We start from the raw sequence: 17,917 nt of genomic DNA on the forward strand, positions 1-17,917 counted from the left end.
AAAAACATGCTGATAGAAATGAGGTAAAACTGATTTAAGTTTCCCTGCATTAAAGTTCCCGGCCACTAGGAGCGCCGCCTCTGGATGAGCATTTTCCTGTTTGCTTATGGCAATATACAGCTCATTGAGCGTGGTTTTAGTTCCAGCATCGGTCTGTGGTGGTATGTAGACAAATACAGATAAAAACTCTCTAGGTAGATAGTGTGGTCTACAGCTTATCATGAGATACTCTACCTCAGGTGAGCAAAACTTCGAGACTTCCTTAGATATCGTGCACCAGCTGTTGTTCACATATATGCATAGGCCCCCGCCCCATGTCTTACCAGAGGCGGATGTTCTGTCCTGCTGATGGAGTGCATAACCCTCCAGCTATATGTTCTTAATGTAGTTGTTCAGCCACATAAGATATTACAGTTTTTAAGGTCCCGTTGGTAAGATATACGTGCTTTCAGCTCGTCCCATTTATTTTCCAGCGATTGAACATTAGCTAGCAGGACTGAAGGCAAGGACAGATTAGCCACTCGTCGCCAGACCTCACAAGGCACCCAGATCTTTTCCCACTAAATCTCAGTTTCCTTCTCCAGCAAATCACAGAGATCTGGGCCTGGTTGGGTGTCTGTAGTTGTATATCCCTCCCGTCCGACTCATTGAAGAATAACTCTTTGTCCAGTTTGAGGTGAGCAATCGCAGTTCTGATGTCCAGAAGCTCTTTTCAGTCATAAGAGACTGTAGCAGCATCATTATGTACAAACCAAGTTATGAACAACGCGAACAAACAAACAAAATAGCATGGTTGGTTGAGAGCCGATAAGACGGCAGCCCCCCCCTCCGGCGCCATTGTATTATGTCTATATACAGTGTTGTAAAGATGTACAAATAGTTAAAGTACAAAAGGGAAAATAAATAAACATAAATATGGTGTCACATCCTGACCTTAGTTCCTTTTTTATGTCTCTATTTTAGTTTGGTCAGGGCGCGAGTTGGGGTGGGCATTCTATGTGTTGTTCTATGTTTTTGTATTTCTGTGTTTGGCCTGGTATGGTTCCCAATCAGAGGCAGCTGTTTATCGCTGTCTCTGATTGAGAACCATACTTAGGCAGCCTATTTTCCCACTTTGATTTGTGGGTAGTTGTTTTCTGTTTTGAGTTGCTGCACCTTACAGGACTGTTTAGTTTTCGTTTACTCTCTTTGTTATTTTGTTTAGTGTTTCTGTTCTAATAAATATAACATGAACACTTACCACGCTGCGCATTGGTCCGATCCATCCTATTCCTCATCAGAAGAGGAAGAAAACCGTTACATATGGGTTGTATTTACAATGGTGTTTGTTCTTCACTGTTTGCCCTTATCTTGTGTCTCTCTCTTGCTGTGTGTTTCTCTCTCAACTCTCTCTCTCCCCCAAAACATAGCTGTCAGTAGTCTACATGTGACAGTCCCTTTTCAGGAAGGACCCCGCATGCAGGCTCACACCGTAAATCCCTGTGATGTTCTAATAACACCTTTATGCCTAGGTTGGCTGATGTAACAAGCACTGAATTATTTACATGGGGTTCGGCTGCAGAGCGAGCTGGAAGGAGATGTTTTTTTTTCTGGAACTTTGTTCTCTCTCTTTATATATATATATATTTTACTTTCATTTGTTCATCCCTTTGCAGTAGGCCTACAAACCTAATCGCCATCTGCCCTCTCCATAGTAATGGAGTGATATTGTTTTAAATACATCTGTGTTTCTTTCCACTGTATTGTGGGGTATTCCAATAATATGTATTGGTACAGTAAGGGGATGCCCAAGCCTGTCCCATGCACCACTCAGTCCCATGTGACTGTTCAGTGTCACCTGCTGCCCATCAAAGTGAAACAATGGTGAACACATGTATTATTTGGCAGCCTGGTATCAACCATTTGGACATAGCGTGTACGTGGTGCGATTTTTAGCACGGAACTCCCATTCAGATGGTACAGAAGTAATGTAATTTGAGACATGAAAGCAAACTGTAGCCTGTAAGCAACACAGCCATGGGCCTAACCATTACTTTTCTTACATAACCATTCATAACCACTCCCTTTGATCATGTTACATTTTTTTTATTTTGGAAAAGTTGTATAATTACATTTCCTTTAAAACAGCTCATATATTTTTTTGTACATCATTTTATACACATAAAAACGTCATAAAAGCATAAAACACAGCATACGAATATTACATTTAAATGTGTTAAAAAGTACATGTTTAAACCAATAGAAACAACCGTAAATAAAATTAATTTTCTTTATAAATACATCAAATCTGTAAAAGCCATTTAAAATGTGTACAAATGATTTAACAAAAGTAAAACATTTTTAAGACACGAAAACATCTAAAAAAAGTAACTTTGTTAAAAAGCTGTCTTCGGTCCTTTGTAACGTAACAGGGTCCTTAACAAACTCGCCTCCTCCTGCTCTTCCGAATCAATCACTGTCCCGTCCTTCGGGGCCCAGAGGATATCCCTCCCCTAGATGCATCGTCCTAGGCGCCGCGGCACTGTCTGGACGTGAACGCCGTGTTGTGAGGGACTCTGGGGGGTTTGATCATGTTAATACTTAACTTCAACGGTTAGTTTTGAGTAACATTTGGTTGAGATGTCAAATGACGTTAAATCAACGTGTCACCATGTCATCAGATATATATTTGTTGTTTAAATGACGCGGAAACAACGCTGATGTAACCACGTGTTGCCCACTGGGAGGCGACACAGGCAATTTCTATTTCCGTGGGTTTCTCGGCTGGGGAACTCAGTCAAAAAGAAACAAACGGTAGTGTGTTTGGTGAAACTGCATTGTCAAATACCCCCTTGTCAAATACCCCCTGTGCTCCCATGTTCTCTATTTGCAAACAATATGTGCCCGCGAGTTGGCTACAGCTTCCGCGCTACCCACTAACGTTAATTACAGCGACACACACTCTCCCTTCCTCAATATCTCACCCCCCCCCCTGCTCATGAAAACTTGTTGCAATTCTGAATGTACTTTTTCTCACTGACACCAGGGCACATTTTGGGATAGGATTTAGGAGAGTTCTCATTTGTCATAAAAAGGATTATCAAAGAAGTCTTCGAATTGGATTCTTGGGAGTGTTTCACAATGGGTCGCAGTGGAGTTGGAGCTAAACTTCACTGGACAGTTGGTTTTACTTGGTGAGACGCCAGCGATGGAGCGAGGACAGCGGCGAGGCGCCGGGACACTCTACGGACATTATTACCGGGAAGTTAGCTACTCCGTCAGGTTCGTCTGCATACGTTATCTTTCTGTTTCGTCTTCTCTCTGTTAATAAATTGATCCTTTATTATCGAGAGACGGAATCATAGACCATAACACCGAAACTAGTTGCTAATATGTGTGATTGTGCTATTGCAAAAATACCCACCCGATGTATCTATTTTTTTATCAAATAAAGTTTGAAGATGTGCGTTAGAATCATAGCTTTTGAAATGGAATGTGATTTTAAATGAGATTTTCATGAAAACCTATATGATAAACCAGTGCAGGAAAGTATGCCATTCATTGAGTTGGTGGTAGACTTTTGAGGTTGAAAATTAGGATTTGAACCCTGTACGTTTTTTTAAAAATTAAAGGCCCAGTGCAGTAAAAACGTGAAATTCTGTGTTTTATATATATTTCCACTCTATTCGGGTTGGAATAATACTGTGAAATTCCAGTAATGCCTGTCCTACTAGATTCATTCATTTATATTAATTCAATTTTAAAAATGTATCAGCAAATTAAAAGAGAACAAATATCCAGGGAATGATGGCCTTGTTAGTGAATTCTATAAATATTTTCAGGAGGATATTGTTTAATTTGTATTTAATGTTTTTAAGGAGGCAATTGATTTTTATGACACAAGGACTCATTTCTGTAATACCCAAACCAAACAAAGATCCTATGATAGAAAATTGGAGACCAATCACATTAATGAACAATGATGGAAAGCTACTTGCATCCATCTTTACAGAAAGACTTAAAAAGGTCTTGGCCAAATCATTGATGATACCCAGTCTGGTTTTATGAAGGGGAGACATATATGTAATAATATTCAACTAGTACAGGACTTGATAGACTACAATGGAAGATAGCTTTATTTTATTTGTAGACTTTTGATACAGTTGAACATTATTTTATTTTTGAGACTCTTCAATTTTTTTGGTTTTGGTCAATATTGTAATTAAGACATTTTACAATAATAGTAACAGCTCTGTTAAATTATCCCATGGAACTTCGCATTAGACACGGAATTAAAGAAGGATGCCCAATTTCTCCTTTCTTATTTCTATTGTTTACACAAGTTATGGCACTTCATATAAATAAGGATTGTTTTAGGGGTAATCAGATACAAGATAAAGAGAGAAAATGTTCACAATTGTTTTTGAAAGATCATAATGAAGTCAGGAAAGCTATTGAGGGTATTACAATTTTTCTCAGTCGCTTTGGTGCATTTTTCACATCATCACTAACAAAATAATAAGTGCATTTCTCAGAACAATTTATACAAACTGCAATATACAATAGATATGCTTCTAAAGCTAGTCAGTCACTAAAAATCCTTAGTACATCTCTCAAAAGTAAATATTCATGCCAATGATCATGTCAGTGTCATCAGAATGATAAGTCATTGAGTCATTGTTCACTAACAAGGTCGTCAAAATGTTTAGGCATGTTGTCAATGTAACTGTACTTTGACAGTATTACCTGATGTAAACTTAGGCTACAGTTTGGATGACAGTCACTGTATTGAAAATGCACAAGGCTGCACTTCTATGGGCTACATGTGGGTGATTGGAAAGAGATGACAGTCACTGCTATTGAAAATGCACAAGGCTGCACTTCTATGGCATATATCAATTTCAACAGTACTATTTACATATGACTGTATGTGGGTTATTGATTGAAAGAGACTGGACAACCCAAGGGGCACAAAGGAAATAAAACAAAATTAGAAAGAAACACAGGAAACCACCCCCAAGGCACAACTTTGCCCGCTGCACTGTTGTGCTGTCTCTACACATCCAGACGTTCCTGTCTGTCGACCCACACATTCTCATCCATATCACACCAGATATTTTCCGTTCCAATGCAATGTGGAAAGAATATTTTGGAATCCCTTATCCATCCTCTGCATGCTCCATGCTGCATCCATTGCAGCCAGCAGGGTCATCTGTGTGTGTGGCTGACGATCGTACACCTTCCACCTCCATGCTGAAAATAACTCCTCAATTGGGTTAAGGAATGGTGAATAAGGTGGGAGGAATTCTATGAGCATCCTCGGGTGGGTCACAAACCATTGCCTTATGATGTTTGATCAATGGAAACTCACATTATCACAAATGAACACATACTTTGGCAAATCCTCTCTAAACAGACCCCTCTCATCATCAGGGATGAGAGTCTCTAAAAAGTTGAGTAGATGCTGGGTGTTGTATGGCCCTATAAGGGGGATATGAGTTAGGACACCATGCTCCGAAATAGCAGCACACATGGTGATATTTCCTCCCCGTTGGCCTGGCAAATCCACAGTAGCTCTGTGACCGATGATATTCCGACCCCGCCTTCTGCATTTGTTCAGGTTGAAGCCAGCCTCATCCACGTATACAAAGTTGTGAGAGGGTTAACTTGATTCCAACTCCATTATACGCTATATCCCAGAACACAGTTGAATTTGTTTTGGTAAGGAAGAGTGACATAAAATGTACATATATTACATGTTCCTTCCACAGCAATGGAAATGTGTGCAGTTTATGCTTACTGTACTATGTATCACTATAAAATGTTGCTGTAAAGTAGTTACATAGATATATGTTTTACCTGTACATACTGGTACCGTAGCTCCTTAACTCTGTCCTCATTCCTTTGGAATGGTACACGGTACAGCTGTTTCATACTCATCTGGTTTCTATGCAGCACCCTGTCGATGGTTGAGATGCTAACCGTATGGATGTTTTCAAAGACATCGTTGTCTTCTATAATGGTCCTTTGTATTTCCCTGAGTCTCATGGCATTGTTTGCTCGGACCATGGTGCAAATAGCCTCCTCCTGTTGAGGTGTGAAAAGGCGTCCTCTGCCACTGGTTTGAGGTAATCTTGCAGTCCTATGTGGGGAAAAATGCAGTGATGCATCGCACACTTTCACATAGACAAAAACTATGCAAACACACATTTTACTGTAAAACATACAGGTGGGTGCATGTAAGGTGCAGTATGTATCTGTATAGAGTATATTTCTGTATGCTGTGAAATACAAGTGGACTACTGTAATATGAAGCATTGTAGGAAGTATACAGTATACTGCTTATATACAGTAACAGTGCACTGTACATTGGTGGACATACCTGTTCTCTCTTCGAAACGTTTGAACTATTGAGGACACGGTTGATCTCCCAATATTCGGCTGCACCCTTCAACCCGCCTCAGCCATTGTAAGGCCAAGATTGATAACATGGTCTACAATAGTGGCCCTTATGTCCTCTTCTGCCTCTTCCTCTGTTTTGCTTTCCACCACACATCCTTGCTCCTCTTCTTCCTCCTCTTGGCTGTTGACCCTGTTCGTTTCCTGGTCCATCCATTATTGGAAAATTGCAACTCTGTGTTGTGGTCTGTCTATATATGCTTGCCAATTGATTATTCATGAGATGCACCTTTGAGCAATTTAGACAACTGGTTGATTGTTGGTTGAACTAACACTTTACATTCCTTCATGAGTGAGGGTCAATTTCACCTGCACGATTCATCAATTCACGTTTTTGTACAAAAGGTCTAATAGAAATGTGTAAAACTATGCTTGACACTTTATGACAAATAGTTCAACAATTTTGCATGTAATGGCTTATGCAAGGAACTAATGCCTAGATGTTTTGAGGGGTAAGACTATTCAACAGAGAACCATCTACTATATTTGGATCAACATGACATAAGCAATTGATAATGTGGAAAAAAGCTGACACTTGTACATTATCAATTGCAATTTGTTCAAAGGAATAAGAAATTGCTTTAATGATGTGCACAAGTGACTAGATGATTTGGAATTTGTACAAGTAGTATCAAGAATTGCACTTTTGATCTAAGAAATGCACCAAAGCGACTGAGAAAAACTGTAATGCCTCTTCATGTGTCTTGTTTATCTCTGTATATTAGGAAATGTGACTTAAACTCAGTATGTAATATCCCTGTAAAAAATGTGATCACATATCTTGCTATTAATGTACGCAAAGATCAGAAAGAAAGGGCCAACTTAAATGTCTCTCCTATTGTAGAGAAAATTGTAAAGAGATTTAACTCCTGGTTATTAAGAGATCTTCATCTGGACGTGTACTTATCACAATCTGAAGGTCCAGATTAGTTTTATACCTCCCTTGCCTTGGATGTTCCTCTGTCAGTAACTAAAATGGTTGATACCAAACCTCATTATTTAATAAAAGTGGTAATATGTAGCACCCAAAGTGAGGGAGGGTTGAATGCTCTGGATTTTAAAACCTCTAATATAATCTTTAAGATCAAATGGATAAAACACTATTTAAGAAATAAGGATTACATTTGGCATATAATCCCTAATTTAATATTCCAACAGTTTTGGGGTCTAGAATTCTTACTCAAATGCAACTTTGATGTGGGTAAAATCCCTATTAATCTTGCTAACTTTCATAAACAAGTACTTCTAACTTGGAACCTCATGTACAAACATAATTTTTTATCCACATAGATATACAATTTGGAATAATAAAGACATAAAATATAAAAACAAGTCTTTTTTTCCAGAACTGGTTTGACAACAGCATTATCTCGGTTAAACAATTATTGAATAATGGACAACTATATGATTATCCAGAATTCAGGAGAACACACAATGTTACATTCTCTCCTGAGGAGTATCAAGTTGTTGTTAGAGCTGTCCCTAAAGGTGCTATTCTTCTTTTAGGAGAATATAACATTACTCCAAGTGCAACTGTTGAGGATTTTGTAGCCTCAATACAGCTAGAAGGAATTGACATTTTAAACTATAAATGTAATAACATGTATATAAGAAACTATGTCAAGATTTTACTATTCCCTCTGCTAGAATATACTGGAATGCAGCCCTAGGATAAGTGAATTGGAACAAAGTGTCGTTGTTGTCTAGCAAATATTGTATATCTAATAACTTGAAAGAAGTATCATACAAACTCATTCATAGAATCCAATCCACCCTGTGAAGACCTTTATTATAAACAGATTCAAAATAGCTTTTGATAATAAATGTGTATTTTGTGGTTGTGACCCAGAAACTCTTGACCATTTATTTTGGGATTGTTATGTCATAAGATTTTGGAGTGAGTTAAACTATTTTATCTTAAAAGAAACAACTATTAATGTTAATCTGAGAGACTCTGATATTCTGTTTTATTTTGAACCAAATGATATGGACTCTGATTTAGCTTTTATAAATACAAAAATGATACAATTATACAATTATCTGCTGCAAAGGATACGTTAATTAGAGTTACCAGCCTCAGAAATTTCAACCAAAACAAATCCTTCACGGAGTTCAAGTAACAGACACATCTCAACATCAACTGTTCAGAGGAGACCTTCATGGTTAAATTGCTGCAAGGAAACCACTACTAAAGGACACCAATAATAAGAAAAAAATTGCTTTGGCCAAGAAACATGAGCAATGGACATTAAACTGGTGGAAATATGTCCTTTTGTCTGATAAGTCCAAATTTGAGATTTTTGGTTCACACCCCTATGTCTTTGTGAGACGCAGAGTAGGTGAACAGATGATTTCTGAATGTGTGGTTCCCACCGTGAAGCATGGAGGAGGAGGTGTGATGGTGTGGGGTTGCTTTGCTGGTGACATTGTCAGTGATTTATTTATTCAAGGCACACTTAACCAGCATGGCTACCACAGCATTCTGCAGCGATATGACACCCCATCTGGTTTGCGCTATATGGGACTATCTTTTGTTTTTCAACAGGACAATGACCCAAAACACACCTCCAGGCTGTGTAAGGGCTATTTGACCAAAGAGAGTGATGGAGTGCTGCATCAGATGACCTGGCTTCCATAATCACTTGACCTCAACCCAATTGAGATGGTTTGGGATGAGTTGGACCGCAGAGTAAAGGAAAAGCAGCCAACAAGTGCTCATCATATGTGGGAACTCCTTCAATACTGTTTGAAAAGCATTCCTCATGAAGCTGATTGAGAGATTGCCATGAGTGTGCAAAGCTGTCATCAAGGCAAAGGTTGGCTACTTTGAAGAATCTCAAATATAATTCTTATTTTTTTGGTTACTACATGATTCCATATGTGTTATTTCATAGTTTTAAAGTCTTCAATATTATTTTAGAATGTAGAAAATAGTAAAAATAAAGAAATACCCATGAATGAGTAGGTGTGTCCTAACTTTTGACTGGTACTACTGTACATATTATTCAATATTTTCATCCAAACTGCTCGCGGGGTCTGCATAGCTGTCACGCCTGCTGCCTCTCTCCCTCTCAGGTGCTTGAGGGCGCCAGGTTGCATTTCATTACGCACACCTGTCACCATCATTACGCACTTCTGCGCTCATTGGACTCAGCTGGACTCCTTCACGTTTTAATTGCCTTCCCTATCTGTCTGTTTCCTCTGTTTCATCCCCGTGTCAGCATTATTGTCGTTTCTGTTTCCCCTACCAGACACTGTCTATATTCTGTTCCTGTCCGTGGTGATTACATGTTCACTCCCTGTACCTGCTTCTCGTCTCCAGCGTCCATCCTTACAACAGCCAGGCGCTAAAATAGAACTTGGTTCTAGTTTAGATACTTAACTTGCTGAAAGTCTCATCCTCCCTTCTACTCATTGATTTTTACAAGCATATACCCACGTGGGTGATTACAAGATGTGAGAGCTGAGCGAGGTTAAAGTTGGTTGCCAACCACCATAGAAATCCACAGAAGAGAAGAAGAAGAAAGAAAGATGATTGAGGAGAGATTCATCAAGTTTATCATGTTTATCTCACAGGACAAATTAGCTAGCAACAGCAAGCTAGCTAAATGTCCAAGAATGCTTCATGTGTGTTTCGACCTGTCCCCAAATGAATATAGTTGGTTTTGGTATTTTAACCTGTGTGTCATGAACGCGTCTGGTGGGGATAAACTAAATCTAAATGCGCACAATGGCAGATTCATGCGCGGAGACTGTTCGATCAGCATGTAAGAGCTGTTTGAAAAGACTGCCTGTAATTTCAGCCTGTTTTGGTGACATCACCAGGCAGTAAATTAGTTAATAAACCAATAAGAGAGTTCCAAACCTCTCTGCCAATAACAGCTATTTTTCATTTTTCCCCTCCCAACTCAGACCACTCCCAGAGAGTTCTGCCAACATTTTTGCTTGCGAAATTGCTCTTTATTAAGAAGCCATTTGTGTTTATTTTTGACCATTTTATCACAGTAAGGTTACCCAGAAATGATTTTATATTGAGATAAAAAAAAAGGCTGCATTGAACATTTAATTGTTTTAATTTGAGATTTTCATATTATTCACTCATTTTATTTTCTCAAATATTTTTTATCAGAGGATTATAAGACAAAGCAGACTGTTTGAAACATGCTTATTTTCAAGCTGTTTAAAGTAAAACACATTCTGGAATTAATTTAATGTTTATGGGTATGGGAGACCAGGGATGAAGTTAACACTTTCAATATCTACAAGCAGAGATAAGCTAGACTAACTCTGCACCAGCTATGATCTAAGCCCACATCATGTAGAGAAGGTGCTAAACCAAGGTAGGATGATTTTATTAGAAAAAATGTGTTTTCGAAGAGGGAAAGCAGAAAACCTAAACAAAAATTATCATATCTATACATTTTCACCCCGTTGGCTTTAAGCAAGGGCAAGCAATGCCAATAACTGCATTCTTACACTTGATCATCTTTAGAATAAATTGCTAAATGGATTACAGCGGGAGGTGGATGGTTTCAATATTGCCCCTCAGAACACTGGTTGCGCTTTGTCCAGCCGTGCTGACCGCATGAAGTTCACCCGCTGCTCCCGCGCCACCCGTCTTAAATGGAGAGAGGGGATTGGGTCAGGCAAACTGACAGGGACAATAAATGGATTAAACATAATTTCTCTATTTAAAGGGTGGACAATAGTAGAAACATAGCCACCTATCACTGACAGTCCTACTGGCCATTGATCTCTGACTATACATCATCTAACAGGTGAACATAATGGATGTAGCCGAGTGAGGTGACTAGTGAAAGTTTTCACGAGGCTAACTATAAGCTCTTACAGTAAAGTTGTCTTCTCCGCCCGAGACCAGGACAAATGTAGACAGAAACACACCTTATAACCATTATGCAGTGTACTGTCAAAACATGTCCGTCACCTTGCAGCCGGGGCTGGAATCGGGTTTCATGTGCGTTGCTCATGCTGAACTCCGTGTTAGGTGTTAACTGACCTTTGTTGACCTCGTCAAGGTGGCATACTTTTCAACGTGGTTGAAACTGATGGAGAGGATTTTGAAAAACTGGTGGAAAGCCTCTTTGGCCCGGTTGTGTCTGCAGGAATGTCCAACGCTGTGATCTAAACTGGGAAAATTATGAAAGAATACAAGGAAGGAAACTACAGGCAATTCCCAGACCCCCAGAAAAGAAACGGAAGAAGTCATTATTCATTGGACAAGACAACTACAATTCATGTCATCTTAATCGGCCTAATTACGACTTATACCATATGCTGTCTGATATATGGCATGGTTGTTTGTATGCTTACAGGCTTTGGTGGCATTATAGTAACTTGTGTCTTTTAACTGGTAGTTGTTGAGGGTTGTTGGCCAGAGAGGAATCATGTACATTCTGATGATCCTTGTTTTAGTCGATAACTTATTTACCCACTGAAATTGAAAAACAATCCTGGCACTAGACCTCTGATTAGGCACTGAGCAGGCACTGAGCAGGCACTTTTAAAAAACCTCAATTTTAAATCATTTCTGAGTAACAATGAAGTACCTTATTGTGATTGTTTAGAATTAAAATGGTCAAAAATTAACAAAAATAGCTTCTTAGCAAAGAGCAATTTCTCAATCAAGAATTTTGCTAGGACTGTTTGGGAGGGGTCTGAGTGGGGGGAACTGAAAAGTAGCTGTTATTGGCAGAGAGGTTTGGAACTCTCTTTTGTATTGGTCTAGTAACCCCTATACTCGTGGGAATTGGCCTATATGGATCGGGATAAGTTGAAATGTTTTTTACAGAAGAAATATGGAAAGTATACAGTATGCATAACCATGGAAGCAATTAAAGGGAACAGTTTGGAGATTATGGGAATTTTTTAAAACTAAAGGTGAGAACACAACAGTTTACCTGACACACGACTGAATCCAAACGTTACACTGTTCATGTTATGTGCATTTTACATTTACTGTACTTTTTGACACATTTGTTGATAACGCAGTCTGAAAATACTCTGGAGACATTCACTAACATGAGAATATTCCTGGAGAATGTGGGGTAGGTACAACATAAGACAAACAAATAACAAAGGTTTGAGTAAGAGGCCTAGTTTCACGCTTTTAATGTCACATGCACAAAGTACAGTGAAATGCCTTTCTTGTAAACTCAAAATCCAACCATGCAGTAATCAATAACAATGTAATACTAAAAATAACAAGGTAGAACAAAAACACGAGAAATAAAAATAAGAAGAACATGATAAAGTAAGTAAGCATACTATCTATATACAGGGTCAGTCAGTTTCAGTATTTACAATGGTCAGGGATACTGGAGTGGTAGAGGTAGATATGTATATGGGAAACGTGACTAGGCATCAGGATATATAATAAACAGAGTAGCAGCAGCGTATATGATGATTGTATGTGAGTGGGCGTATAAATGTATGTGTAAGGAAATGATGTGAGTGAGTGTTTGTGTGTGTGTTGGATTGTCAGTGTGCTTGAGTGTATACAGCCCTCTGAGTGTGCATAGAGACCGTGCAAAAATGTATTACAAGGGTCAACTCAGATAGTCTGTGTAGCCATTTTGTTATCTATTTAGCAGTCTTATGGCTTGGGGGTAGAAGCTGTTCATGAGCCTGTTGGTGTCAGACTTGGTGCACCGGTACCGCTTTCCATGCAGAACGAGAGAGAACGGTCTATGTCTTGGGTGGCTGGAGTCTTTAATGATTTTTCCGGGCCGTCCTTTCACACCGCCTGATATAATGGGCTGCTTGCACCACCCTCTGTAGCGCCATGCGATAGAGGGCGGTGCTATTGCCATACCAAGCAGTGATGCAGCCAGTCAAGATGCTCTCATTGGTACAGTTGTAGAACTTTTTGAGGATTTCAGGGCCCATGTCAGATCTTCTCAACCTCCTGAGGGGGAAGAGGTGCAGTTCCACCTTCTTCATGACTGTTGATGTGTGTGGACCTTTAAGTCCTTTGTGATTTGGACACCGAGGAACTTGAAGCTCTCTACCCGCTCTACTGCAACACCGTTGATGTGGATGGGGGACTGGCCCGCCCCCCCGTTTCCTGTAGTCCACGAACAGCTACTTGGTCTCACTGACATTGAGGGAGAGGTTGTTGTTCCGGCATCACACTGCCGTCCTCCCTGTAGGCTGTCTCATAGTCGCCGGTGTCCAGGCCTACCTCCGTCGTGTCATCAGAGAACTTGATGATGGTGTTGGAGTCGTACGTGGCCATGCAGTCGTAGGTGAACAGGGAGTACAGGGGAGGACTAAGCACACCAGTCCAATGGGTCAGTGGCGGCCCTCACACCCATTATGATGTTGTTATTGTCGAAGCCTGCATAAAATGCATTGAGTTTCATCTGGTAGAGAGGCGTTGTTGGGCAGATCGTGTCTGGGTTTTCCTTTGTAATCCGTATTGGACTGTAGCCCCTGCCACATGCGGCGGGCGTATGATATGGGAATCTGAAGTGCACATTTGGACACACAGGTGTTTGGCTTGCTTGTATGAGATCAAAGCAGTATTTATTATAATCCTCAATGGCTTGTCTTTCAAAATACATAGAGTGCTCGTAATTTACAGCATTTCCCTCACTCAGACACCAAACATTTAGTAAAAGTTGCCCAGTGATGGGGACAACTTCTTGTCACACGCAATGCTCAAGTTCAGAACGGCTGTCAGTCAAAACCCATACAGAGCTATGAAGCGCAAACTCCATCACACCTAGACAGGCATAAATGTCATGCATCTTTTCAAACAGCTTTAAACTTAAAGGACATTATCATAATTTTCACAATTTCACAGTATTATTGCAACCTCATAATGTGGAAATGTACACTCAGTCGCCAGTTTATTAGTTACACCATCCTGTTCACGAAAATGGTTTGCTCCTACAGACAGTGAGTCACGTGGCCGTGAGCAGACTCACTGTCTGCTCAGTGCTCACTGTCTGCTCAGCTGGCTCGTCGGGCTCCTACACCTCAGCCGGCTCATCGGGCTCCCAGGCTCCCATGCCTCAGCTGGTTAGCCAGGCTCTCATGCCTCAACTGGTTAGCCAGGCTCCCATGCCTCACCAGGATTGTCAGGCTCCCATGCCTCAGCTGGTTAGCCAGGCTCCCATGCCTCAGCTTGTTAGCCAGGCTCCCATGCCTCACCAGGATCGTCAGGCTCTCATGCCTCAGCTGGTTAGCCAGGCTCCCATGCCTCAGCTGGTTAGCCAGGCTCCCATGCCTCAGCTGGTTAGCCAGGCTCCCATGCCTCACCATGATCATCAGGCTCCCATGCCTCAGCTGGTTAGCCAGGCTCCCATGCCTCAGCAGGTTAGCCAGGCTCCCATGCCTCAGCTGTTTAGCCAGGCTCCCATGCCTCAGCTGGTTAGCCAAGCTCCCATGCCTCAGCTGGTTAGCCAGGCTCCCACGTCTCTGCCGGTTCGTCGGGCTTCTACGCCTCAGCTAGCTTGTCCTGCGCCCATGCCTCAGCTAGCTTGTCCGGCGCCCATGCCTCAGCTAGCTTGTCCAGTGCCCATGCCTCAGCTAGCTTGTTCTGCGCCCATGCCTCAGCTAGCTTGTCCAGCGCCCATGCCTCAGCTAGCTTGTCCGGCACCCATGCCTCAGCTAGCTTGTCCAGTGCCCATGCCTCAGCTAGCTTGTCTAGCGCCCATGCCTCAGCTATCTTGTCCAGCGCCCATGCCTCAGCTAGCTTGTCCAGCGCCCATGCCTCAGCTAGCTTGTCCTGCGCCCATGCCTCGGCCGGCACGTCAGGCTTGCCCAGGTGGCATGCCAGGTGGCGCCCCTAGAGGGTGTGGTACTATCACGCCTGCTCCCGCTCCCCCTCCCCCTCTCTGGCGATCGAGGGTGCCAGGCTGCCCTTCATTACGCACACCTGTCTCCGTCATTACGCACAGCTGCGTAATATTGGTCTCACCGGGACTCGATTACTTTGTTAATTGCCCTTCTTTATCTGTCTGTTCCTCAGTTGGTTCCCCCGTGTCAGCATTATTTTTGTATTGTCGTTATATTCCCCGTCCAGACGCTGTTCTTGTTTTGGTTTGATGTCCGTTTTCCCAGTAAATGTTCACTCCCTGTACTTACTTCTTGTCTCCAGCGTTGATCCTTACAGCTTGCTGTATAAAAAGGCATTATTACTCTTCGACTGAACATTAGAATAGGCAAAACGAGTGACCTACTCTGCTTTGCGCATGGTATGATCGTCGGTGCCAGGCACGCCGGTTCCATTATCTCAGAAACAGCCAGCCTCCTGGGCTTTTCACGCACAACAGTCTCTAGGATTTGCCAAAATTGGTGCCAAAAACAAAAAACATCCAGTCAGCGGCAGTCCTGTGGGTGAAAACAACTCGTTGATGAGAGGTCGAAGGAGAAGGGCAAGAATCGTGCAAGTTAACAGGCAGACCACAAACAGGCATATAACAGCGCAGTACAACAGTGGTGTGCAGAAAGGCATCTCGGAAAGCACAATTTGTTGGTCCTTGTCACAAATGGGCTATTGCAGCAGACGACCACACCGGGTTCCACTCCTATCAGCTAAAAACAAGAAGAAGTGGCTCCAGTGGGCACGCGATCACCAACACTGGACAATTCAGGAGTGGAAAAACATTGCCTGGTCCGACAAATCACTTTTCCTGTTGCGTCATGCTGATAGCAGGCAGAATTTGGCATAAGCAGCATGAGTCAATGATCCCATCCTGCCTGGTGTCAATGGTACAGGCTGGTGGCGGTGGTGTAATGGTGTGGGGAATGCTTTCCTGTCACACGTTAGGTCCCTTGATACCAATTGAGCAACATTTGAACGCTACAGCATCTCTAAACATTGTTGCTGACCAGGTGCATCCCTTCAAGTCTACAAGGGGATCTGACCCGGTACTAGATGGGTGTACCTAAAAAAAACGGGCCACTGAGTGTATCTCATTTTTTGACTGCACTAGACCTGTGAGTAAAACAATGTAAGTCACACAGCATAGTGAGAGTAGCCTACCCTGTCATCAGCCTGCGACTCTATCGATACTGAGAGACAGTTACAGCCCTGGGGATGTCTTAGTCAGCACACAGACAGTGACACATAAAGCACACACACACAATTGTCAGTTAGGACACACATAAACACATTAATCTAGACTCAGTTACAGACAGATACACACACACACACACTCACGCATATATGCACATACACACAACTATAAACTATAAACATAAAGATAGATGTACACAAACGACATGTGGCCCATGAGTCAGTGTGGTTGTTGAAGGGGTACTGTAGAAGACAGATCGAAACATTGTATGATGTCATGTTCCATTGTACATAATTATATCAGTGACATGTCAGTGTAACCCAGGTGTAACCTCATAAAACACCTAAGATAATCCTATGGTTCTTCTAGCTGCTGCTTGTTCTGGTTTATGGATGGATCTGTTGTTTATTTGTCATGGACCAGAACACTCACTTATATGCGGGACCACTGTCTTGCATTGTAAGTTACCTGTCAAGCTCAATAACATCTGTGGTTTTTGGGTAATCACATAGAACAGTATGATATTACAGTGAAACTAGTGCACAATAAATACACTCTCACATACATGCATCTAACTGTGGTCATATATTATGTCATTCAGCTCTGTGTTGTTTTGTGGAGACTAAGGACAAGCAGAAGCATGCAATCTTCCTCTCCAATTGGCCAAATCCTGTGCTCTTAGTCGGGTTTGGTCAGACCTCGCTGTGGCCTTTTAAGCATTGCCTTTCCCAGTAGCTTTCCTGAAGTTTCTGTGGTAATTGTCTGTCCAATCTACCCTTATTCACAAAGCTGTGTAATTTTTACTGTCACATTAATTTAACATTTACATTTGAGTAATTTAGTAGACACTCTTATCCAGAGTGACAGGAGCAATTAGGGTTAAGTGCCTTGCTCAAGGGGCAGAGGCAGATTTTTAATCTAGTCGGCTCAGGGATTCAACCAGAGACCTTTCAGTTACTAGCTCAATGCCCTTAACCGCTAGGCTACCTTCCGCACACTCCATTCTGCCTACCTACCACACACTCCTATATGAATCTAGTGTTTCAAAGTTCACTGTCAGTGTGTTTCCCCTTAGACTACTCTACACTTCCCATGAGCAGTGTGACTGGCTGCTGCTAACACCATTCCTGTCCTGTTAGATTGGGACCTTTGTAATGGCTCCATTCCTGTCCTGTTAGATTGGGACCTTTGTAATGGCTCCATTCCTGTCCTGTTAGATTGGGACCTTTGTAATGGCTCCATTCCTGTCCTGTTAGATTGGGACCTTTGTAAGGGCTCCACCCTGTGGTGAGCATTGAGCAGTGCGCTTCATTTATTTATGTATTTATTTAACCTTTATTTAACTAGGCAAGTCAGTTAAGACAAATTCTTATTTACTATGACGGCCTACCAAAAGGCAAAAGGCCTCCTGCAGGGACGGGGGCTGGGATTAA

General features: G+C 41.6%; 1 protein-coding gene across 1 annotated transcript in view; it reads left to right on the forward strand.

The window, feature by feature from the left end:
- The first annotated feature begins 3,014 nt into the window (after positions 1 to 3,014).
- Positions 3,015 to 17,917, forward strand: part of LOC139406135 (probable G-protein coupled receptor 156) — a 34,883-nt gene continuing 19,980 nt past the window's right edge. The window contains exon 1 of the mRNA XM_071148618.1: positions 3,015 to 3,261. The gene's annotated coding sequence lies outside the window, so the exon portion shown is untranslated. The remainder of the gene's footprint in view (positions 3,262 to 17,917) is intronic.

The sequence above is a fragment of the Oncorhynchus clarkii genome, chromosome 3, assembly GCF_045791955.1.
Source record: "Oncorhynchus clarkii lewisi isolate Uvic-CL-2024 chromosome 3, UVic_Ocla_1.0, whole genome shotgun sequence".
Lineage (NCBI taxonomy): Eukaryota > Metazoa > Chordata > Actinopteri > Salmoniformes > Salmonidae > Oncorhynchus > Oncorhynchus clarkii.